Below are 26,088 nucleotides of genomic sequence, written 5' to 3' on the forward strand. Positions count from 1 at the left end.
TTTCCGTTGTGTGGACACTTCCGTTGTGTGGACACTTCCGTTGTGTTGACTCAATATGCCGCATTTCTCTATTGCATGTGTTTTGGGGGTTTGTGTCGTTTTGGTTTTGCATCTTTTCTGTATTTGCAGCATTTTGTTATCGCATTTGTTTTGTGTGTTTGTGCGTCTTTGGTTCTGCATCGTTTCTTTGTTTGCAGCACTTTTCCGTTGCAGCATTTTGTTGTTGCATGTGTTTTGTGTGTCTTTGGGTCTGCATCTTGTGTATTTGCAGCGTTTGGCCGTTGCTGCGCGTTTGTCCTTGTCGGCCACCGTAGGGAGGGGAGAGAAGCAGAGAAATTAACAGTGAAATAGTTACAGAGACAGTTGGTTTAACGCCTGGAAAATAATACCCATGTACTTGGTGTTTCATGAGGACCATGTTTGAATAAGCCACAGCGGTTTTGGTGAGTTTCAGCTCGTTTTATTGATGCTTCGTTGTACTGTTTGCACTTGAATGAGTGACTGGTCGCTAGCAAAGAGGTAATCGCCTTAGCTAAACCAGAGAGAGACACTCTTCCTCGGCGCGGGAGACAACACATACGCACGCGACCGTGGGACACAAGATCGCGAGCCAAACCCACAGACTTTGTCCCTAAAAGACATCTTCATCTTCACCTTCATATTCATCGCTTCAATGAGGATTTGCCAGATGGATTACTGGTAAACTCGCTGCCAGAGAGGTAGGAGTGTTGGAGATATTTCACTGAACTTTAACTTTATTGAACTTGAACTGAAGTGTTACATGTTTACATTCTGTTTCATAATTGTCAATATTGTGATTTAAGGTGTCATATTGTTTTACTTTATTTGGATTTAGATGCTTTTAAATAGTGAAAAGGTTTTTCTACTTATGGAATTAATAGAAAAATAACGAAACCAAAATAGGTGCAACCTATTACCATAAATTGAGATAGTTGGTCACAGACCGGTCTAACATAATTTAAATCATCCTACCTGGATGAATTATTAAGGAAGAATATTTCTTATTCAGGAAAAGAAACCTGAAAAAGGGAAAGCGAATACCAACCCATACCTGCAGGATACGATAGACACTGTCTGAACACTGTTGTGTTTATTGTTCTTGTTTACTTTAAGTAAAGTACAGGCTTTAATTTTAAAGAACCTGGTCTCTGGTTTAATTTTAATCTGTCGCCCCACTCCATCAGAACCTAGAACTGGTCCAGTGGCTTTCACCGATTCTTGGGAATTTGAATAAAACGGGTTTTAATTTGGAAAATAAAAAGTTAGTTAAATAACAAAATCTGAAGGTATATCATTATAGACCAAGGTCTTGGCTGTTGAGCAATGTATCGGTGCAACCTCCTCATTTTGTATTTTCTTCATAAAATAGGCGTTCTTCCAGTTATTACTTTGTTTTTGTCCACACCGCAGACATGATAAAAAGCAAATACATTTTAATTTATTTTGTCTAATATGTATTTAGAGTTTTTAAATCATTATCTGGCATCGTTAGTAAACATATGCTGTTAAATGTCGAATATTTACTTTTGTTCATTTTTTATACTGTTTCACGTGTACTCCTTTTAAAAGATCTAACATCATACAACGTTTACTTACATACCATCAAATATCAAATCATCATAGTAAAAAATAAAGTAATTACGAGTAGGAATAATGTAAAATGCATCACTGACATCATCTTCAACTGTCATGTAGTGTCCCCTACTCATAAAATAATACATTATATTCTTCTGTAAACTGTATATTGGAAGTGAAGAACAGATAACAAATAACAATTGTGAGCAATGTGGCAAACATTCAATAAGAAACATGTTCAATTAGCAATAGGCTATCATTAATAAAAGTACCCCTTAATAATCATCATAAGTAGCAATAAGATAGAATTCATCACTGACCTCATATTTAACTGTCATGTAGTGCCCCCCACTCATAAAATAATATAGATCATATTCTTCTGTAAACTAGACGTGAAGAACAGATAAATGAATAACTACGTCTTACAGTCTCTTTTCCATAAACTGAAATGTTTCAAATTAAAGAAAGCATTCTGTGTAAATGCCACAAAACACATCTGGCACAAAAATAATAATAATGATAATTCGTGAACTCCTGTGAGTATTCCCTGACTGTTTTACATCAACAAGTATATGGTGTATATGTTTCTCCTCTATGAAATCCATGACTTCAGCAGACAGGTTGTATATCTCCCAGGTTGTTCTCTTGAAACTTAGAGTTGGAGGGACACTGCAGAGGAGGGAAAAGTTCTTCTTGTTCTTGTATTGCTTGCTGGGGCCATCTGACCAAAAGTGAATAGTATCAACTTTTGGAAACTTTAAATGAATATCTGTCAGGACTGGTTCCAAGTGAGTCCAAATGGCAGACGCATCTTGTCGCTTGAATTCTGATACTGTGCAAAAGCCTGTCTTCTGTTCTTTTGTATAGTACATGCCAGTGTGCAGGTTGAGCTGTGGGAGATTCTGACCAGAATGGCATGACTGTACCTCAGAAGTATACTTGCATTTCCACGCCTCAGAAAAGTCAACATGCACACTTACTGTGGTATCGTTACACTTCTCGATCATGCTGCTGTACTCTCTGGTCTGGTTCTGAAATAAGCACACGTGTGTTGTTGTTTCTGTCTTCAGTTTGTCTTCATATCGTAGGAGAAGCTCTCCCAACAAGTCTTGTGTTGAAGTGGAGCCCATCTGCTGTTTGATCCTGAACTCGTTCCCATTGCTGGCATTCAACATTGGTCTGGTCTTGCTGTGGTGTGGTAAGTGTATGTTTGTGGAGACACCGGGTGCAGGAGCGCAGAAGACATGCCTCGCTTGTCTGTGAACAGCAGACAAGTTCAAAACTATCCTCCAGTTTGATAGGCTCGACGACACCATTTCTCTTCGGACTTCAAGCGTCAGCTTAGCATTCTCACGGTACTTGGCGTGTCTTACGATCCGACGGTCTAGGTGCTGTGACATAGAATGGACGTAAGGCACAGAAGGATGAATAACTGAGCTTCACTCTTGGTTCCTTCTTGGTGAACTTTTTGTGGAGGTTCAATACTGTATCAGTCAGAATCATTCTCTGATGCTTTATTTCGTTCCGCGTGATTGTGTCCTGTTTGTCATTCGTGCTGCATTATGGTAGAAATCCTGAACCTTCTGAGTAGTGCTATATCGGTTGAACATCGCCATCGCGATGTGCGCATGCGAGATAGTCACATAGCATGACATGCGATATTAAGATTCCCCCCTTCAAAGTTCACTCGTGCTAAAACATTTCAACTTTGGAGCAACGTTTCACCCCTTTCCCAGTAAGCCAGCATGGTGTATTTGGTGTCAACGGATTCAATAAAATCTCTAGCTTAAAAGCTAAGTCCACTTCAGTGTCAAAAGTGTCACTGTTGCAATTTTTTTTCTCTTCTGTGCATCATCTTATTCTACCTATGATGCACTGCAGAACAGGCTGGCTAAAGAGACTTCGATCCCTAATGCTCTATTTTGATCAGACGAACAGATGATATGCCGCCCATTGATTGGATGCTAGACTCCAGTTTCTTTCACAGATGTTAATTAACACTGTAGAACCAAAGTTCAGGTAAACAAAATAAAACAAAATTGCCTTGTCTGGTGAAGTAGCCAATATTTTTTCAGAACCTTGCCTGACAGCGTCAAGTTCTTGTTCTTGTGGGCAGACTTCATGAATGAGTGCATTGTGGAACAGCTGAATTTTCTTGATGGAGGGGTTTTTGAGTTGGCTTCCCCGCAGCAGCTGCTCTGTTTTTTTTCAGGGTGATTCTTGTGTTTTTTTATTCCAAGCTTGTTCTTGTACCCAATGGTTTTTCATTCTGTTCCTATCCTTTGTTACCTCTTGAAGTTTATTTTTCATAGCTTTCATCTCTCTAGAGTATCTGTACGAACAAGTTTAAGGGAAAATGGTAAACTTATAGGAGCTTGAGTGATCTTGAAGCATGCAGTAGAGCTGAAGGTTTGAAAATGGGGTCCTCAGGAATGTAGTTGACCTTGTAGTTGCCTGATTTTATTGCTTTTTATAAATATCTGATGTTGGTGACGAATACGCGGCAGGCCGCAGCACTGTGCAATTAGACCATGGCAAAAAGTTATCACACGTAGATTTTTCTTTAGTGCTGGGTCATCATTACAGGTCTGCAGTTTTCTGAAGGCATCAGAAGTAATGCACCAGTTAACAAAATCATACACTTCTGCTGGTACATATTTACTGCACTGGAGAAGGGAAAGCGTGTCACCACCTGAAGCTCATGCCTAACCTCTTCCATACTTCTTCCATACTCGAGTTGTTCCTCTTTTCAAAGGTGGAAACTCAACAGAGGTAAATGATTACAGACCTATTTCTATAATCTCAGTAATAGCAAAAATCTTTGAAAAACTTATTTTTCGTCAATTATTTAATTATGTCACTCAAGCAAACATTTTATCTCCATATCAATCTGGATTCCGACCTAACTTCTCCACAACTACAGCTCTTCTTAAATTCACAAATGATTTGTTTTCAGCATTTGATGCTGGCCTACTTATAGGTGCAATTTTTATTGATCTCTCCAAAGCCTTTGATATGGTTGACCATTACCTTCTCCTTGACAAACTGCATCATATTGGACTGAACCAGAATGCAGTCCTTTGGTTCAATTCTTATCTCCACAATAGGCATCAATATGTTTATGTTAATGGTTGTCAATCCAGTCAAATGTTAGTTGATACAGGTGTTCCACAAGGTTCTATATTAGGTCCACTTCTCTTTTCCATTTTTATTAATGATTTACCCCAATTGTGCACTACCTGTCATGTTCATCTGTATGCTGACGACACTGTTATCTACTATTCCAATACTGACATATCACAAATCCAGTACAATTTGCAACAAGATTTTAATATTGTCCAACACTGGTTTAAAAATAATAGACTTGTTCTCAATATGAAAAAATCATGTTGCATGGTGTTTGGCACAAAATATGGCTTATCACACTTACCTGAGTTACTTATTAATTTTAGTGATGGTACTCCACTAGAGAAAGTAAATGTATTTAAGTACCTTGGTCTTTGGATGGACCCTGAGCTTACTTTTAAACCACATATTGATTTTATTTGTAAAAGAATTTATGGCTGTCTGGGTTCTCTCTATCGTTCAATTAACTGTTTTTCATTTCAAGTCAGGAAAAGAATAATTTCACAACTCTTACTTCCCATACTCGATTATGCTGATATTGTCTATCAAAACACCACTGACTCCATCCTCAAACCTCTTAATATTTTACACAACTCCTTATGTAGATTTGTCTTGAGATGTTCATTCAGAACTCACCACTGCCATATGTACGAGGCCCTCAATTGGCTTCATCCAAAGTCCAGGCGTCAGTTTCACTGGGTCTTGTTTCTTTTTAAATGTACCCACTTAACTGTTCCACCATACTTAAAACAGCTCCTGGTCCAGTATACATCTCCATACCCTCTTAGACATATGACTAATCCATTTTTCACAGTTCCTAAAATTCATAAAGAAATAGGTCGCAAGTCATTCAAATTCAAAGCCCCATCTGATTGGAATAAACTTCCTCCCTTTTTAAAGTCCATTACCTCCTTTTACATTTTCCGATCAAATGTTTTTTCCCATTTAAGAACAACTTGTCTTTGTTTTTGATATTGTTTCTGTGTTTCTCTTTATTTTATTTATTTATTTATTTATTTATTTATTTATTTATTTATTTTTTCCCCATAACTTTCTGTGGTACTTTGTTTCCTGATGTTGCACTCTATTGCAATGTGGTTACACCTGCATGTATATGTGTACATATATATATGTATATGTGTATGTATGTATGTATGTACGTGTTTAAGTGGGTGTGTGTGTGATTGGGTGGGTGGGGCGTGGGGCGTGGGGGCTGTGGAAGTGGTAGAGCAGTGTGTTTTTGTGTCTGTTGTGTCTTATTGTAATGTATACTTTGTGTAATCTTTGTATTTGTGTTGGGACCCCCTCGAAAACGAGATGCTGCATCTCAAGGGGTTATCCTAAATAAATTGAAATTGAATTGAAATTGAAATTCTCCTTAGGATACCTGCAGCCTTGTGTAGGATTTGATTGTCAGTGAGAGTCTCTGTTCTCAGTTGAGGCATTGGCTACTTGTCCTCTGTTAGTTTTTCTCTTAGTATGGAAGCTTCTGTCATTGCGTGAGCAACAGCGACGGCACTAGAACAGATAAGATCTGATTTTCCAGGACGTTCAATGAAAATCAGTTCATCTCCATAATGCTGGATCAATTTCTCTTTGAGTTTCCATGATTTATACATGCTTGGTCCTGCAGCTGCACTCAGTTTTGAAACATAGCTCTCGGTGACAGCATTCAGTGTTGTGACCTGAAAAAACTTTGCTAGTTATTTCTTCAATTAGTTTAGTGAAAGCTTCTTCATATTCACTTAACTTTTTTTCAGACAGATATTTATGTCTGGCTGCTGAAATGTTTCTCTCTGAAATATAGTGTCCAAGGCAGCTTCTGTGATACTTGGCATCATAAGCAAAAAGATCTTGATTACAGTTGTTAGGACTGGAATAATTGGCCCTGCACGATCTGTGATATGAAACCTTAACCTTGAAGGACAGATAATAGATAAAAGATAATATTATTTAAATATATGAGTTAAGTTACACATTTGTATTACCTGGTATTTGCCATTAGGTTGGTGGTTTCTTTTGTTTGCAGCACAATCCATGTTTCTACTCAGGAGAGCTGTATGTTGTGATTTAAAATAACAGTCAAGTTCAACCCACAGCCCCTCTCCTCTGAGGGAGGGAGAGGGGGCGCCCCTCCCCCGCCCCCACACTTAATGGCAAAATAAAACCACGTCATTTATTAATGGAAATCTGTTTTGATAAGATTCTCAAATTCAATATTCAGAACAATCTCTTCTACACATTCAAACAGAAAGTGTATTAATATATTGATGTAGTTGGGAATTACAAGCCTCTGAATCCAGAGAAGCGCTGCACAAAATGGATTCCTATGTGAAGTTGCTTATCATAACTTGCCACTCATAATACTCAGGTTTAGGATGTTGAAAGTACTGCAATATACACATCTCAACCTTCTAGTAGAGATGCGCTTGGCATTTGCGAGCATTAAAATTGTCGAGGGAGACGCATGGAAAACAACCAAACATTGCTTAGTGCAATTGAGTACGGTTCTCTATTTTGCTCATAACCACATTGCCCTTCAGAGGTAATTGTGGGTTCCATACCCCCAACAAACACTCAAGAATTAATACATTTCTTTCAGGCAGGGCTAGACAATCTTAACTGAGAAGGAATTTCACTTGAAAACCTTTTAATTTTAAATACAAAAAAGTAAAATGTTATTTCACTATGAAAATTAATTTTCATCATTTATGCCTATTGTATCACTTCCTGCAAGTCTAATACTCTACACTCAATTTTACTGCGTTTCCTGCCGTCACTCATTTTCTCACCTTTCCAGCGTGTTGTCTCTGTAGGGGCTGTTCTCTCTCTCACGCGTGTGTCTTCCTCCCTCCTGTTTCTCTCTCTCTCTCTGTGTGTTGTGTCTGTAACCCCTGCCCCTCCCCCACTGCTCAGTGCGGACACATAGATGTCACCACACATCACCTAGTTGACCACGCACGTGTGGCTTGAACAGGACACCTTACAAAGTTGAAAAAAACAATTCATATTTACCTTAATCCTCGTGTTGTCCTGGGGTTCTTGATGTGTGGATTATTTTTATCTGCCTGGAGAGCACTTCCACATATGAAGCGCACCTTTTCATCCAGTGTCTGTGAGTGTGGCTGGATTGCTGACTGCGCTGGCTCTGTTGTCTCCATTATTAGAGTAAATTCTGGTAAATATGGAAAATACAGTAAATCTGTGTTACCAATTCTTGGCCCAAGTCTGTCTCTGTCTCCATCAAAAACACATACGCACACACGCAGTTGTGCACACATACACACATTAGATTGCCTTTGCTATCTTATGCTTCTAGCTTATGCTAGTCTCTGTTTGCCTTGATCAGAACACCTGCCGCCAGTGATTAAAACTTACAAGTTGTCTTGCAATAAAAAGAGAATATTATTTAAATATATGAGTTAAGTGACACATTTGTATTACCTGGTATTTGCCATTAGGTTGGTGGTTTCTTTTGTTTGCAGCACAATCCATGTTTCTACTCAGGAGAGCTGTATGTTGTGATTTAAAATAACTGTCAAGTTCAACCCACAGCCCCTCTCCTCTGAGGGAGGGAGAGGGGGCGCCCCTCCCCCGCCCCCACACTCAATGGCAAAATAAAACCACATCATTTATTAATGGAAATCTATTTTGATAAGATTCTCAAATTCAATATTCAGAACAATCTCTCTTCTACACATTCAAACAGAAAGTGTATTAATAAATTGATTTAGTTTTTAGAATTTAGAATTACAAGCCTCTGAATCCAGAGAAGCGCTGCACAAAATGGATTCCTATGTGAAGTTGCTTATCATAACTTGCCACTCATAATACTCAGGTTTAGGATGTTGAAAGTAGTGCAATATACACATGTCAACCTTCTAGCAGAGATGCGCTTGGCATTTGCGAGCATCAAAATTGTCGAGGGAGACGCATGGAAAAACAACCAAACATTTCTTAGTGCAATTGAGTACGGTTCTCTATTTTGCTCATAACCACATTGCCCTTCAGAGGTAATTGTGGGTTCCATACCCCCAACAAACACTCAAGAATTAATACATTTCTTTCAGGCAGGGCTAGACAATCTTAACTGAGAAGGAATTTTACTTGAAAACCTTTTAATTTTAAATACAAAAAAGTAAAATGTTATTTCACTATGAAAATTAATTTTCATGATTTCCGCCTATTGTATCACTTCCTGCAAGTCTAATACTTTACACTCAATTTTACTGGTTTCCTGCCGTCACTCATTTTCTCACCTTTCCAGCGTGTTGTCTCTGTAGGGGCTGTTCTCTCTCTCACGCGCGTGTGTCTTCCTCCCTCCTGTTTCTCTCTCTCCCTGCGTGTGCTGTGTCTGTAACCCCCGCCCCTCCCCCACTGCTCAGTGCGGACACATAGACGTCACCACACATCAAGTAGTTGACCACGCACGTGCGGCTTGAACAGGACACCTTACAAAGCTGAAAACAACAATTCATACTTACCTTAAAAAGTTAAAACAACAATTCATACTTACATTAGTCCTTGTGTTGTCCTGGGGTTCTGACCCCAAGTTAAATCTTTTCCCGTCAAAATTGTTTTTTTATTCATCAAATGGTCTGAAAAAAATGGGGGTTGTCCGATACTATGCTCTTTGTGATTGAAATAAATTTGAGATAATTTGATTGAATTATGTCCAATCAAATTACTTAATAATTAATTATTAATCCTTAATAATTGTCCTCTGGGGTCAAAAAAGACCCTGCAGCACAAAGTGGTGCGATGGAGCAAATTGTCACACCATACTGCTTTCCAAAACATCTTTGATCTCGGATGTTTGATGTGTGGGGTCAAGCAATGGTTATGACAACAACAAAAAAGGTCTTTTCTCACAGGCGTTGGGGCATTTCACATTTTAGTGTGAGAGAGACAGGCAGCAGCACAATTAGGAGGCAGAGGCGGGTCAGTGACAAATAAGGGTTTGCATTATGAGCAAAATGTATATTTTGTATTTATGTTGCTTTCATGTCTGCAAGTGTACTTATGAAAACAGTTACTTAATTTTAAAATATCACATGAAAATAGATTTTATTAGGATTATTTAAAATAAAATTGTATGCGTTTTTGTAATATAGAGCAGGACAAATGCTGAAAACACTGTTTTGTAAATAATATTTGACAAATTATGTATAAACTGTAAAAAAACATGTTAATACATTGCAATAGAGGATTACATCTTATTCCACATGAATGTTCCTGTATATTATACAATTTTTTATGAAAAATACTGGTGACACCAATTGACACAAACCAGTTACACCACCTGACTATGTTGCTTCTACAAAGGCCATTGTCTGTTGAAGAAACTGGCACTAAAAATCAAGCATGACAGTGAACAAGGTCAATTGAACTTTTTAAAATTATTTTCAATGAAGAAAAAACATCAACAAGATTAGTTAATTTTTACAAATTAAACATCCAAAAATCATGTGAAGTTGTTATTTTATGAATTAATTAAAAAAACAAACGTCAAAAAATCATGTGAACTTGTGTTATTTTATGAATTAATTTGAAAAACAAACTTCCAAAAATCATGTGAACTCATGTTTTGACTGCGATGAATTAGTGTAAAAACATGTCAAAAGTTGTGTGTGTGAGGTGGTGGTGGAAGGGATAGAGAGAGAGGGACAATCGTGTGTTTAGGGCTGTGTGTGTGCTTGGAAATGTTTCCAGTCTGTCATGAGTTTTGAGTTACATGAGTTCAAAGGTTCTGGCTCAGAGATTATGTGCAGCACATTAGACTCATAATAGAATAGGATGTCAGGTAGATGAGGCCAGGTGAAGACATTCTTCCCACCCAGTTGTTGCATGAAGCTCACTTTTACTTCTTCACCCACCACCTGGATGACCTGTTCCACGAAAGGCTTACTTTCATATCTGACCAGAATGAACTTGCCTTTCAGATCCTGCTGACAGTTGGTAGATGTTTAGGGGAGGTCTTCTGATTGCAGGTTGCGGCGATCTACTGCAGTTGGATCATAGCACTTGCAGATATCAGGTCTTGCACAGAAACATGAAATTTCCCTCCACCGAATCGCAGCTCGCTCTTCAGAGGTCACCTGTCGAATTTTCAGCGTACCTTTTTACGGCCGGGACATTTGTTGGGACCGATCCGTCGTACTTGGAAACGGCTTCCCCGGATATCCAAAAGTACTCGATGCTTGAGGGCTGATCCTTCAGGAAGTTGTAAAGTTCCTCAGCTGTCTTCAAGTCAGTGCCTCTTTGGACTGCTGTGTCTGCAGTACGCTTGACAGCCCCTCCCACTACATCAGGAGCTCCTTTCTCATGCGATTTCTCACTGTAATTTCAAGTGACCCTTTGAAACCCACTCAGAAAAGGCATTGTGTTGAGAAGAACATATTTTTTCTTGTTTCTGTATTGGGTCACTGGTCCATCACTTATGATATGTAGAGTGGTGGGTGTGTTACATTTGCCTATGGCATCCTTCAATACAGGCTCCATGTGAGCCCATACAGCACATTCATCATGGCGGGGAGAGGCAGAGAGAGCGGCATAGGAAGAGGATGATAAGGCTGTATACTCCACACTTGCGTGGATTGTAACCTGCTAGCGTCTGCCCCCGAAGCGGAACACCTGAATTTCACTGCCGAGCTTACAGCCGTATTTCTCAGAAGTCTACACGAATGCAGACTTCATCCTCACGTAGTGTTTCTATCAGCTCTCTGAGTGTTTTGACTTGGTGGAGCCAGTTGAATTGGTGCTTAGCTAGAGAGTCTAGCTTCTTGTTAAGCAAAACCAGCAGATCATCACACTTTCCACTTTGTGTGACTTTTGCAAAGTTAGCAAAGGTTTTGCCTTCTTCAGATGTGACTACTCTGGACCACTGCTGCCATGTTAGAACAGTCTCCTCCAGAGGTCCTTCAAACTCAATGTCATTATAGCAATACTTGCACAAGCGCGATACATTTTGCCTGATAACATGCGACTATTCTCATCCCTACAGAGAAAGCTGGCCACTTCCTCTCTTTTCATTTGTGAGGCTCTTATTGTTTTTCATTTTGTTCTTTTCACTGACCATTTTCTTTTTTGTCTTTTGCCAATACAGTTTCCTCTATCTTTTTTTTGTCTTTTGTTTTGCTGCCGGGAGTTCCCTTTTAACTTTGCGAAGTTCAGACCTCAGCTTTTCCCTGTCTTTCAGCACTGAGCTGTAGTATTTGTTCTTTCTTTCCTTTCCTTTCCTTGCAGGGGTTGAGGATGCTTGCAGCCTCTCTGTAACTGGCTGCTCATAGTCACGATCGTCCAGATGATTATGCATATGCTCTGGATTGTCGAGATGCTGAATTTGCTCATCTGACGTGTCCATAGATTGTGGGGTTAAGTTGAGAACATCAGCAGTCTCGCTGGTACTTTCTCCACTTTTCCCTCAACTTCTCCTGCTTTGTTTTGGAAAGCTCAGCTACTGGAGTATTCTTTCACAGTATTTCAAGTGTGTGTGTGTGTGTGTGTGTAAAAAACACCTTTCGCGCCTTTTGGCAAGGTAATTGGCCCTTGCAGCAGGATCTGCACTGACTCGTGCTCTGTGACGAGCCACTTTTTCTTGGCTTGATAATGGCAGCTATAGGGGGAAAAGAGGCACTATTATATTGCAATAATTGTGAAACACTAGAAAGTTAATAAATGTAATTTTACAGATCTAAATTTTAATCTTTGACTAACATTTCTCATATTATTGGAGTTTTAAGTCTTTTTAAAGCTGCTGTTCATTTTCAACATTGTCACTGTTCACCAACTTCATTCTGCTACATTATGAAATTACATATATTGCACTATATATTGCTTAAAATTGGAAGTGAATGGAAGACATATATACAGCCATCCTCAAAATTATTCATACCCTTGCTAGTTGTTGTGATTTTTTATTTTTGTGATGAAATGACTGCATTTTTTCAAGTTTGTTTGAGTTATATGTGACCAACAAGTGAAAGAATGACAACAATACACAATTCAAGATTCATTTCAGGGGTGTTTTATTCATGGATTCCCAAAAAATGCCATGTTCAAAGTTATTCATACCCTAGTCCAATGTCTTTCTTTAATAGTCAATCGCATAGCCTTTGTTTTCTATGACTGCTTCGAGACGATTCTTGTATGTGTCCACAAGCTTCCTGCATGTCTCCTGTGAGATGTTTGCCCACTCTTCCTTTGCGAAAGCCTCAAGATGGGTCAGGTTGGTCGGTTTCCTAGCCTTCACTCTGGTCTTCAAGCGATGCCACAAGTTTTCGATGGGATTCAGGTCAGGACTCTGACTTGGCCATTGTAGGACGTTGACATCATTGTCCTTGAACCATTTCTTCACTACCATGGCAGTATGTTTAGGATCATTGTCTTGCTGGTATGTCCAGTTGTGGCCAAGCTGGAGTTTCCCAGCAGATTCCTTCACATTTTCATCAAGGATCCTGATGTAATCCTCCTTTCTCATGATTCCTTGGACCTTGACAAAGCATCCCATAACATTATGCTTCCACCACCGTACTTGACTGTGGGCAAAGTGTTCTTCGGTTTGAATGCCTCTCCTTTCTTCCTCCAGACATATTCAGCATCCATATGGCCAAATAACTCCAACTTGGTCTCATCAGACCACAGGATAGTTGACCAAAAGCTGGAATCTTGCTTCAAATGACCTCTTGCAAAGGACAGGCGAGCCTCCAGATGTTTCTTCCTGAGCAGCAGTGTCTTCCGAGGCCTACGTCCACGGAGACCTCCTCTGTGCAAGACTCGCTCAATGGTGGGCCGTAACACCTTTGTCTCTGCCTGGTCAAGCGTTTCAATTAGGGCCTTCGTTGTGGTCTGGGGGTTGTTGTTGACTTCTCGGCAGATTGTCCTGGCAAGTTTGGGGGACATCTTACGCTTCCTGCCACGCCCGCTGAGGTTTTGAACAGTATTGAAGCTCTTGCGCTCTTTGATTATGCTCTGGACGGTTGCCACAGGGACATCATACTGCTTTGAAATGGCCTTGTAACCCTTTCCTTCACTGTGGGCACGCACAAGACGTTGAGGTAGGTCCTCATTGAGCTCCTTCTTCTTGACCATGATGACCAGAAATTAAGAATGACCAGAACACTTTTCCTCTATTCATACTCTTCTGGGAAGATGCAATGTTTTTTTAAATCAGTGTTTAAAATGTCTTCAGCAATGTTAATGGTATTTATTCCATTGTAACATCTTAAAATAACCACATTTTTGTTGAGGTATTGTCGGGGGTATGAATAATTTTGAACATGGCATTTTTTGGGAATCCATGAATAAAATACCCCTGAAATAAAGAATTTCTTGAATTGTGTGTTGATGTCATTATTTCACTTATTGGTCACATATAATTCATAAACAAACTTGAAAAAGTGCAGTCATTTTATCACAAAAATAAAAGATCACAACAATTAGCAAGGGTATGAATAATTTTGAGGAGGTCAAATGTCAAACGGTGTAACCAGTTACACCATTTGACATTTCAATTTAAATTCAAATTTAACAGGCATTATGATGGACACCTATGTAAGCACGTGGCCTCGGTGTGAAGATTTCAAACACATTTTTTAAAATAAATAGTTATTTTTACAATTATTATGAATGATAAATGTTTTCCTGGGGTCATACCATTTGACATGTAACCCTAAGCACACCTGACCATACCCTAAAAATGTCAAATTATCAAGATTGCCAAGAGAGTTACTAGTCTCGTCATGCAGCAGTTTGGCTTATCAGGGGTCCTTCTCTGTGATATAATTTCCTGTCACGTGGTCTTTTTGCACAAATTAACAAAATGGCTCCTTGAATGTTGGTTACACCACCTTGACACTTTAGGAAGTTGACTTGACAGACACAATTCTCCAAATTAATTATAATATTCAGAACAATGGCGTTCCATTGATTTTATTCATTATTAAACAACACAAATGTAAGATTATGCCAAAGTAGCTGATACGGTGTTTTATTGAGAATTTCACCTTTTTTGAACAAGTTTAACTATTTGGTACGATGTTTTTACGGTTACACCACATTGACATTTGCCCCTCCAGGCACGACCCAGGCTCAGGCCATCAACTGCGCAACGAACCAGGCCCCTCCATCCTCTCGTTGAGACCCCCCGGTGTTCGGGTGCCCAACTGCTGGATCCGGCGTCTCTCCATTTTTCTTCTCTGGGCTGTGCACCACCTGGAGTTACATTGTAAAACGGTGGCGGTCAGTGAAGACAAATTATGTTGTAGGAAACGTCTGACCAAAAGAGTGTGTGTTTTTCTTTTTAGAAATGTTTCTGAAGAAATGGTTTGATGAAGAAATGGTTCTTTAGTGTAATGCATTCACACACAGGTGCATGCACACACTTCTCACACTGTAGTTGTTTGTGTTGTTTTTATGGTTTTGATTGTTAATACAGTGTTGACACTGTTCCAGCTCCATTGTAATACATGCACACACAGACGTTCACTCACTCACACACATTCCTTGCAGTTATTGTGTTTTGTATATAATTGCGTCTAATATGTTAAGACATTGTTCTTTTGTGTAATGTATCTGCACACACACACTGCTCACACAGTTGTTTTGTTTCTTACAGTGTTGAGAGATTGCAGCAGAGTTTTATAGGGCTGTATGCTCCATTTGTAATACTTTTGCACACAGGCGTGCGCGCACACACACTGTATTGTTTATTAAAAGAAGTGATTGTTATTTCTCCCTGTGTTATGCTGGTATTCTTAGTTATTCTGACAGAATTTTTTTGCATTATTTCATAAATGTATGCCAGAATAGGTGCGAGGTTGGTCTTAAAAAGGTCTTAAAAAGTCCTAAGTTTGAGTCGAAATTTTCATATGTTTCCATTATTTTGGTTAACTATGGCTTTTTGTTTTTTGGTCCGTAGGTGGCCATCGTGACGTTTCGTCCGGAGTAGGAGTTCTTCAGGCAAGCCACCCCGGACAGGTAAGTAGATGTTGTTTCTTTGTTGTGTTGTGCCAAACTGATGTGTCTCAGTGTCATTCCCTTTTATACCCTCCTGTCTGTCTGAATTTAGTTTGCCAATCCTTATGTATAAGCCCCTCCCCTTTTAGAAATCCAATTATAATCAATTCTCCCAATACTTTGGTTCTTCTTTATCTAATATTAGGTTTAAGTTTAGAGTATAGGGATAGGGCTAGAATAGAAATAAGAATTAGGTTTTGTAGTTTTCCACCAATTAGGGTTTGAGGTGAGAGAAGTGGGTTAGGGAAGTGTCACTAAGAAAAATCAAAGTTCCAGAAAGTGTTTAGGAGCACGTTTCAGGCCATTCTGATTCGATTGGGACACACATGCTGAGGTATATAATTTGTTGTCTGGACTCTTTAGTATGGCCTCAGTGGTCCCAGGGATCCCATAGAATTCTATTGGATCCCTGGGACCACTGTGGCACTCAAGCCTCCACGCCACGTCAAGGCAGAGTCCATGTGGAGGTACCTAACTATAACTAACTACATTTAATTGAACTAACTACATTTAATTATAACTACCTATGTCTAACTATATAACTAACTACATCTAACTATTTACAAATATTCCAAAACAAAAACGGAAGCCAATGCTTGTAAAAGGAGAAAAAAAAAAGCAGGATGCCACATGGGACTTACACTGCCTGCTAAACAAAAAGGGGTAGGGGTAAGGGGTTGGGGTGCCAGGGGTAGCATCCCCCTGCCAGGGGTAGCATCCCCTAACCCTAACCCTAACCTTTATTCAGCAATAGGTTGTGCCTTATGCTGTTTTGCCATCCCCCGGCACCTTCATCAGGCCTCTATTAACGAAAGGTTATGCCTGATGCTGTTTGCCTTCTTTCTTACGAACACTGTTCTGCCGTCCTTTAATGCAGGAGCTGTTGCACATAAAGCTTAAAAGTACTGTTGGGGTTAGGGTTAGGATAAGGTAAAGGTTAGGGCTAGAGACAGGGGATAGGGTTAGGGATGCAAGAAAGGGGTAGGATTCGGGCTAGAGAGAGAGAAAGAAATCGGGACCAGAGGGTTAGGGGTAAGGGGTTAGGGTGCCAGGGGTAGCATCCCCTGGCACCTTCATCAAGCCTTTATCCAGCAATAGATTATGCCTTATGCTGTTTTGCCATCCCCCGGCACCTTCATCAGGCCTCTATTAACGAAAGGTTATGCCTGATGCTGTTGGGGTAGCATCCCCCATCACTTGCGACGCCCTTGACTTTTCCCTTCGGGCTGTTTTCAACAGATGTCTCCAGCATCCTCATTTTGGTGAGGAGGACATCTTCGGACCACTTCAGCCACGTGTTCGGTCTTTTTGTAAACCGCTGTGGCCCTGATGATGGCGCCCACAGGAGGCCCTTTGCTCACCAATACTTCCACTGGGCTGGTTTTTGCCAGCTAGGGTTAGAGTTAGGATAAGGGAGGGATAGGGAGGGTTAGGGCAAAAGGAGGGTAGAGGTAGGTAAGGGGTGAGGATGAAGTAGGAAAACTTCGTTAGGATTAGGGGAAGAGAAAAGGGGGAGGGTTAGGGCTAGAGAGAGACAAACAAATAGGGACCAGATCCAGATGGACTCCCTTCCCATACTGAAGCTTTTATCAACAGTCTGCTGATGAAGTATGCACGAGGGACATCAATGTTGTCCATATAAAGGGTTAGGGTTAGGAACAAGGTTTTTTATCAACTAACGAAACCCCAAAAAAGAAAAGATCTGCATTTTCTCCCAAATTTCATTCTAACAAACATGAATCCTAATAGTAGACGAGTTTACACATGTATCAGTAGTGCAGACAAGTTATGTATATCACATACAGAAGGGTTAGATAGGAAATTGATCAATAAAGACATTGTATTCTACTGTGTTGTAGTCTCTTGTAATGGTATGTATGAGCCCAAATGAGGCTAGGGTTGCCTAACCCTGAGTTTCTATCCTAAACCTAACCATCTAAGCCTTATGTGCCTAACCCTAACCACTTGGCATCCAAGTCTTGTCAATAGTCATGACATTTGATCAACCCTAGGTGGTCAAGTGTGACTGTAAGTGGTCAAGTGTAACCCTAGTGTGAGCCTAGGGTTGTGTGAGCAAGTGTTGGACTCTTTAGTCTGGCCTCAGTTATCCCAGGGATCCCATAGAATTGCTGCACCCAGCATAGCTTATTCTATGAGATACCTAGGACCACTGTGGCACTCAAGCCCCCACGCCACGTCACGGCAGAGTCCATGTGGAGGTAAGTGTAACCAAAGAAAATATATGGAATTATAACAAATGATATGTAACTATAATGAACTATAGTTATGATTTCACTTTCCTCATTTTACATAAAAAGAAAGATTTTAAAAAAGAAAAAAGCAAGCTCTGTTGCAATCATGATGATAATGAACCAAGTGCCGAGGGAAAAGCATAGAGTCTTGGGTGACAATAAATCAACATTTCACCTTCCTTCTGTCAGATAAAGTCAACATAGATTGAAAAAAGAAAAATGCAAGCCTTGTTGCAATCATTATTGTAATATTTAAAAATGTACATGAACAAAGTAAGAACTACTTTGTTAATTATTTTTGTGTTTTGTTTAGGGTTTTATTATTATTTTTTTTTAGTTTTTGTGTTTTTTTATATTTTTTTTGTTTTTTTTGTTTTTTTTATATTTTTTTTGTTGTTTTTGTGTTTTTTTATATTTTTTTGTTGTTTTTGTGTTTTTTGTAGTTGTTTTAGTGTTATTTTGGGTTGTTTATCACCTTCATTTTCTTTTCTTTCACTGAATTGTCAGTGCAGTTAAGAAGGTTGCTCTCTCAGTCTTCTCAGCTTCATCCGGAAAGCAGAGAAAGGTCTGATGGCAACCTTCTTCTCCTTGCACTTTTGGCAGTACTTCTCGTATGCTGCCTTCGCCTTCATGTGCCTGTTTGTGGGAATAAGTGACACCTCCTCATGTGTCCAATCCTTACCTGTCTTCGCAGGCATGTAGACTGCTTGAGACCTCTCCATTGGCCTCAGGTCGTCCTGTGGTTCCACATCCTGCACGTCCTCCTCCATTTCCTCAGGCTCCTGTCTTTCCTCCCGGGCTGTTTTTGGGACTTTGAGAAGAGGGTGTGTTGGCTGCACTGGACGGTACGGGATGTCCTCGTGCAGCTTCCAGATGATGATGTTGTAGAGCTTTGGCATTGTGAACCTTGACAGGATCTGGAGCTTCTGCAACTTCGCCTGGAGGAGTACGTAGCTCATCTCCGTAATCAAGTCCCTGAGGTGGTTGTAGTCCACGTAATCCCTATTCATCAGCATGCCGACACAGGTCAAAAACGTGACTACCTTCAGGCGACTATTGGGAAGTGCCTTCATTTCAGATGGAAGGCGAGCCAGGACCTTCTCCATCCATGGCATGCCATTTTCTCTGTATTTATCCAGGTTTTTGGAGTAGGTCAAACCTCGCCTCTCCATCTCAACACAGACTTCCAGGGTTAGGGCAGCCTCAGTGGAAATGGGAAAAGGGTCTGTGCCGCTCCGGTGGATCTGGACATAGTCCCTGAAATTCCACCACACCCTTTTCGTCCCCTTGAAATCCCGGAATTTGAACGCTGGGAAGAAGTTCAGCTTGGATGCCACAAAGCCTTCCACAAGACACTTCTTGACATCTTTGCCAGACTTTACCACCAGCATCCGAGCCCTGGCAAAGGTGTTTGGCCCTGGGAAGCAGTCCTTGACTGAAAGATCCTCGCAAAGAGTGTCAAGAGGCCAGGCACCAATCAGCCTTGGAGGTGGGTTTGTGGATCTCAGAGCAGTTATTGGAATGTCTGTGTTGCGCTTGTAAAGATCCCCCAGAAGAACTTTCACAAGCGCTTCCCCAGTGACTGATGGTGCTGCTTCCAGTGTCTGACAAAGTGGAAACAGACGCTCGATGCGCATCTTCTGCAGGCTCTGTCCAGTGATAAAGTGGGGGTGGAGTTTCCTCAGAGCTTGCATTTGTGTGAGGTGCCAGGCCAATGAACCCTCGCTGTTTGCTCAGGCTCTTGTCACTGACTGTATTTGTGCCTAAGCAAACACTGAGTTGGTTATCCAGTGGCGAGATGGGATGCCCATAGATAACCTCCTCAAGTGCAAGCTCGTATTGGAACGCCTTCCATCCTGCATCGTAGCGTGCCACTCCCAAATTGTCACTGTACAGCTGTGTCAGTGCGTCCACCAAAAAGCCCAGCACATCACTGAGGATTGTCAGCAAACCCACAGTTGGGGAGTCCTTGAATGGGAGAAGGACGGCATGTTTCTCCAAGAGACACTTCAATCTGTCCTGCTTGTGCGTCCAGGACACACGGTATGCTACCCTCAAACCTCACCACCTGCTCAATCCTGCAAGCCAGCTGACCCCCCATCCTCTCTTTAAGGTCCCTCATGTGCCTCAAGTAGTTCCCTGCCCGTGAGAGAAGGGCAGTTTGGTACTTGGGATGAGACAACCCACACGTCACAATCACACCGCTGACGGGATGCTTGTACGGCATTTGGATGTGAGCATGTGGAGAGTCAACGTACAGCTGTACAAAGGTGAGTTTTCCGTCTTTTGCAAGCACAGAAAGCAACTCCTTGCTCACATCCATTTGTCTGTTGTCCAGATTGCTCTGAAAATTTGTTGCCTCATGCATCCCAAGTGTGGTGAACAGTGCACCTTTGACACCCACGAGATCTTGCAACCCATACCTGGAGAAAAGGAGATGGGTGTCAGGATCTTTAGCCATAATGTTGCAGGCAAAGTGGACAGAGACAGACCTCACACCAGAATGTTCCAAGATGTCAGTCACGTCGAATGCTGCCAGATCTTTCTGTCCAAACTGATTCAGCGTGACTTGTACTTGCATGAAATGACATTTGTTTGACTCCTCCATTGCTTAGTCAAGCAAAGACATTATGAAAGTGAAATCTCGCAGCAAAATGTGGAACCGGGAAGTGTCAAAGGTCGTCTGCTTTTGAATGGTGGGCTGAGACTTGTCCTTGGTGGGGAGGTTGCGTAGCAACCCCTTGAATTTCTCCGTAACATCATTCAGGAGCTCTGATGCCATCAGGACGTACAAGTCCTTTTTGAGCAACCTAGTGTCCGGTTTGGTCTTACTGGCTGGGACCACTGTCATCAGGAGATGGTAGCCACCATCTACGTGGCCCAGCGTATGACCCACAGCATTCTTCAGGGCAGCGAGCCCATCAGGGCTGTACGTAGTGAGATCCACATGTTTTTTAAGGAAGGGGTAATGTGGTTTCATTAGTGTAAAGTTGAATTTTGGAAGAATCAGGTAGTGAAGCCCACCTTGAAGTGAGATCATATATTGAAATTCCACTACAATCCCGTCAATGTCAAAAGTAAATTCAACAAAAGAATCCGGGTCAGTCACAGTGGTGGAATGTAAACCAATTTCAACATCTGCATGCAGAAAGTCTCCAACATTCGCATACTCTTTGAAGGCACGCACTAGAGTGTTGGTGTTGCACACCCCAGCATCCAGAATGTCATCACCTCCTCTCCTGATTGGGTGAGGATAAGGGTTGATCTATGTATTTGTTTATGTGTTTGCGTGCGTGTGTGTGTCTGTGGTGTTAGGCAAGTTAAGAATGAAATCAGTAAATGTAAGCAACTGGGATACAGCTGGCGTACTTAATTTTCTTTTTCAAAAAAATGTCACAGCAGTTGTTGTACAAGTAAACCCAGAATATCTTCACTGATTACAAACAGAAGCAGATATAAAGTTAAGCCAGCTCTAGTGGCAAACACCAAACAGCAGTACACCAGCTGGGTAGATTAGATTTTTATTTTGTTTTTATTTTGCAATGTACACGAATTTGTTGTGAGTGGGTGTATGTCAAAATGTCAGTTTTAGCTTTTTAACAAACAGGATTTTTAACTTTTTAACAAACATGTATTTTAATTTTCCAATGAACATGAATTTGTTGTGAGTGGGTGTATGTGTTATGTGAGTGGGTGCAGTGTTTGTGAATGTAGGTATTTAAGTATGTAAGTAAGTGTGAGTGTGGGTCTGTGTGTGTGTGTGTGTGTGGAAGAATACAAAGATGCCAACAGCATTACATTATCAATGAACATGTATTTTAAACAATAAGTGACATAAGTCAATGGGGTTAGCATAGGGCTGTGTTAGCATAGGGTTGTGTTAGCGTAGATTTGTGTTAGCACAGGGTTGTGTTAGCGTAGGGTTGTGTGAGTGTAGGGTTATAGGGATAAAAACCCCTCACATGACCCCCTCACAAGAATTTCATTGGCTAATAACTTTTGATAGGAAGGTCGTAGAGACTTGAAACCAAGACCTACCCCCCCATCTCACGGGGTGGGCTTTCCAACGGCTTCCGTTTCCGAGATACGTCACTTCCGGTTCCGGTTTTCTGTATCTCGGGAACCGTACGTCGTAGAGACTCGGAACCAAGACAGGCGTGTTCAGCACTCTCCTAAACCATCCGACGGATCTTGGTTGCAAGTCTCTACGACCTTCGGTTCCCGAGTTATAAGCGTTTGAATGTTCCCATTCAAGTCAATGGGAGTGAGTGAAAAACGACTAAGTGTTTTGAAAAAAGTTGTCTCCAGAACATGCATAGGAGCATGTTTCAGGCCATTTGGAGTGGAGGTACCTATAATAAAAGTTGACTTTTTAGTGAAATTGATCAATAAAGACATTGTGTTCTACTGTGTTGTAGTCTCTTGTCATGGTATGTATGAGCCCAAATGAGGCTAGGGTTGGCTAACCCTGAGTTTTTATCCTAAACCTAACCATCTAGGGCCTATGTGCCTAACCCTAACCACTTGGCATCCAAGTCTTGTCAATAGTCATGACATTTTATCAACCCTAGGTGGTCAAGTGTGACTGTAAGTGGTCAAGTGTAACCCTAGTGTGAGCCTAGGGTTGTGTGAGCCTAGGGTTATGTCAGCCTAGGGTTGTGTGCCTAGGGTTGTGTGAGCCTAGGGTTGTGTGCCTAGGGTTGTAGCAGACTATGGATCCAAAGTCAGAACTTACTTCAGACCTGGGTTAGGGGTAGGGGTAGGGTTAGGTGCCAGGGGTAGCATCCCCCGGCACCTTCATGAAATACTCATTCAGTGACAAATTATGCCGTATACCCCTATCCTCATTTTGATGATTTGACAGGGGTTAGGACGTGGGTCTGCTGACGATTTCCTTGATTAAGGCAGCCATGATCGGGGGTCAGGGTTAGGGGGTTGGGGATAGGGGTAGGGTTAGGTGCCAGGGGTAGCATCCCCCGGCACCTTCATGAAATACTCATTCAGTGACAAATTATGCCGTATACCCCTATCCTCATTTTGATGATGGGGACATCTGCGGACCACTAAGGGTTAAAAAATTCAGGACATGGATACAGACAGAGCAAGCTGCTGAGTGAAGCAGGGTTAGGGTTAGGGTTAGCGAAGAAAAGCATCACAGCCCTGGGAGCTTCCGGGGAAGAAGCCTTGTGCCAACCTCTCCAGCCTCTTGCCATGCTCAGGTGGGATGGAATACCAGGACTTGGACTGTCCAAAGTGCAGGCAGTTGATGCTGTAGATATCCATGTCGTCAGAAGGTTGTTATTTTATTTTATTTTCATTTCATTTTTTATTTCATCTTTTATTTTTATTTTTATTTTATAACAACAAAGTGGAACATTTTGTCCTTCTTCATCATTTTCCTCTTCTTCTTCCGTCTCTTCTTGGTAGAATTCACCTTCACCGCCGCCAACATCCACCTCTTCTTCTTCTTCTTCTTCGCTGTCTTTAGTTCTTCTTCCACAACCCCCTTTCTTTCAAAGGGATAGGGGGGGTTAGGGTTATGGGGTTAGGAAAAGAGTTAGGGCCCCTTCTCCCGCCTGGAGCACGGTCCATCCACCAAGGACTTCTCCCCCCACTATCCCATCTGCGTGGTCTCTCTTGAGAGCGGTCACGGGGACGCCCACGCCTGCCGCCGTAACGCACAGTGGTCCAGCCATCAGCCTCAAAAGGCATGATGCTGTTTTTAATTGTTTATGACTATTTCGCGGTGTATTTAAGTAATTATAGTGTTTTATATTTATATATTTATTTATTTATAGGTCAGATATATATGAAATGAAATTATTTATAAACGTAATGAAAAGATGAAATAAAAGACAGATGCCGCGACGTTTCGACCTTACTAGGTCTTCTTCAGGCGGAAAAGATATATATAAAAAAGAGAAGAAAGAAGTAAGAATGAATGAAAGAAGTAAGAATGAATGAAAGAAAGGCTCTGTATTATTCCTTGCAGACTGTCAGGCAATGTGTGCTCTTGGCTAGTCAGAGGCAGAATGAGGGAGAGAGAGCTCAGCTCCTGCTTATATACCCTCCTCCCCCAAGGTAAGTCACACCCCCTTCCTACGTCGGATTTGAAGGTGAATATCCCATTCTAATGGTTTTTAATGTTTTTTAATGTTTTTTAAGATATAATGATTTAATCCTGAATTGTTTTTAACTGTTTATATTATAATTAGATGAATTAAAATTATTTTGTATTTATTATATATCAAATGTTTTAAAGAGCCAATGTAATGTTTTTAACTTCCGGATTTGAAATGTTTATCTTTTAAAATTTTATGTTTTAGAGAAAGAATTGAAAAGTACAAGAAATTAGTAAGAATGGAAAAGAATGAAAAGAAAGAAAAGAGATTAGGGTTTAAAGGAAATAAGAATTAGGGTTAAATTTAGGAAAGGGGGAAGGGAGTGATTAGGGTTAGGGTTAAAGGATGGGGGAGTGGTTAGGGTTAGGGAAAGGGAAGTGGTTAGGGTTAGGGTTAAAGGGTTAGGGTTAGGGGGTTAGGGGGTTAGGGGGTTAGGTGAGGGGACTGAGACCAGCTCAGGTACCTGGACCTGAGTCCAGTAAGTGCACTGGCCTTCCCTTGGGTTGGCCCACCCCCTGGTCCCTCTTGCTCTTAGCAACACAAACAAATAAAAGCGCTCTTGCGAGGATATTTCCCTTAAAATAAAAATAAAAATAATTCTTAGTTAGACTTACATAAAACTGTTTTTAGTTTTTGTTTTTTCTATTTTTATGGTTTTTTCTGTTTTTTGAGTTTGGCTTTTTATGTTGTTGATATCATATTGTGTGTGTCTGCAGTGGGCAACGTTTCGACCTCTGAATGGGTCTTCCTCAGGCCCAGACACACAAGTGAGTCCAATTGTGTTTAATGAGGAGATGTTGTTCCTTCTGTTGCTCTTGCCAAACTGGGCTTTCTTTTCTCTTCTATCCCTTTTATACTCTCCCTTCTTAACTTTCTTCTGCTTCTTTCCACAGGTAAGGTAAGTATATTATTGTTTTTAAATAACCATGAATTAGGTTTTTAACTTGTTTTTCCTTTACAGGTGGTAAGTATAATTGTTTTTCTTTTTGCAGGTGGTAAGTATAATTGTTTTTTAGGTAACCATGAATTTATGTTTTTAACTTGTTTTTAACCCTTTGAGTGCCAATGTATGTTTCCAATTGTGTTTTTAACCCAATAAAATATGTTTTTAACCCATTTGCCTTTGACTCCAATTATTATGAACCCTTCATCCCTTTTTCCTTTTCCTTGTGCCAAATCCAATTTGTTTTTAACCCTTTGTCCAATTAACTATATTCCCTTTTGAATTATAAACTAGTTTAAACTAACCCCTTCCTACCCATCCTCCCGGTGACTCATCCTATAATTAATAACCAGGGCCTCAGTGGGAATTATTTGGCCTATTTGGCGGTTAGGGTTAGGGTTAGGGTTAGGGTTAGGGTTAGGGTTAGGGGTTAGGGTTAGGTAAGAGGTAGATTATATTTTATGTTACCTGAGGAGGATAGGTGCACTGGCAGCAGGGAAGGATGGATGGCCACCTCCAGGAAGTCCTGGCCGCACATGCGAACGCACACACGGCGCGCCCACATATCGTGGTTCATGAGTGTTATGAAGTAGTGTGTGTTGTAAGGAATGTGTGTGATTATGTGTCTAGGGTCCTGAGGAGGAGAAGACCGAAGAGAGCGATGGTGAGAGATGTGGTACAAAATAAAATAAATTGCTATTAGAAAAGAAAAAAAGAGAAAGAGAGTAAAGTTTATGTGAGTTCAGTCCCCCTGGGGATTCGATCTCGGGTCTTCCAGGGGGTAGCGCATATGTTGAACCAGTGCGCCATTTTATTTATAGGGTTGCTAGTAGGAGAGAAATATAAGAGGGTAATGAAGGTGAGTGAAAAAAAATTAATTAATATTATGTGATTAATGCAAAATAATAAGAAAGGTGATGAATATGACATGTATGGCTACATGCTCATATATATACACACACAGATATATGTGTATACATGTGTAGAAGAGGAAAGGAGGCCGAGAAAATAAATAGACTACTGGGAATATAAA

General features: G+C 40.8%; 1 long non-coding RNA gene across 1 annotated transcript; it reads left to right on the plus strand.

Annotated features, from left to right (window-relative positions):
• The first annotated feature begins 579 nt into the window (after positions 1–579).
• LOC311253792 lies at positions 580–15,808 on the plus strand. Its single transcript, XR_014621906.1, has 3 exons — positions 580–719; positions 14,799–14,961; positions 15,641–15,808. It is a non-coding gene; the product is annotated as an uncharacterized lncRNA (long non-coding RNA).
• Positions 15,809–26,088: the final 10,280 nt, after the last annotated feature.

This window comes from Pagrus pagrus (assembly GCF_965226575.1).
Source record: "Pagrus pagrus genome assembly, contig: HAP1_SCAFFOLD_45, whole genome shotgun sequence".
In the NCBI taxonomy this organism is placed as follows: Eukaryota; Metazoa; Chordata; class Actinopteri; order Spariformes; family Sparidae; genus Pagrus; species Pagrus pagrus.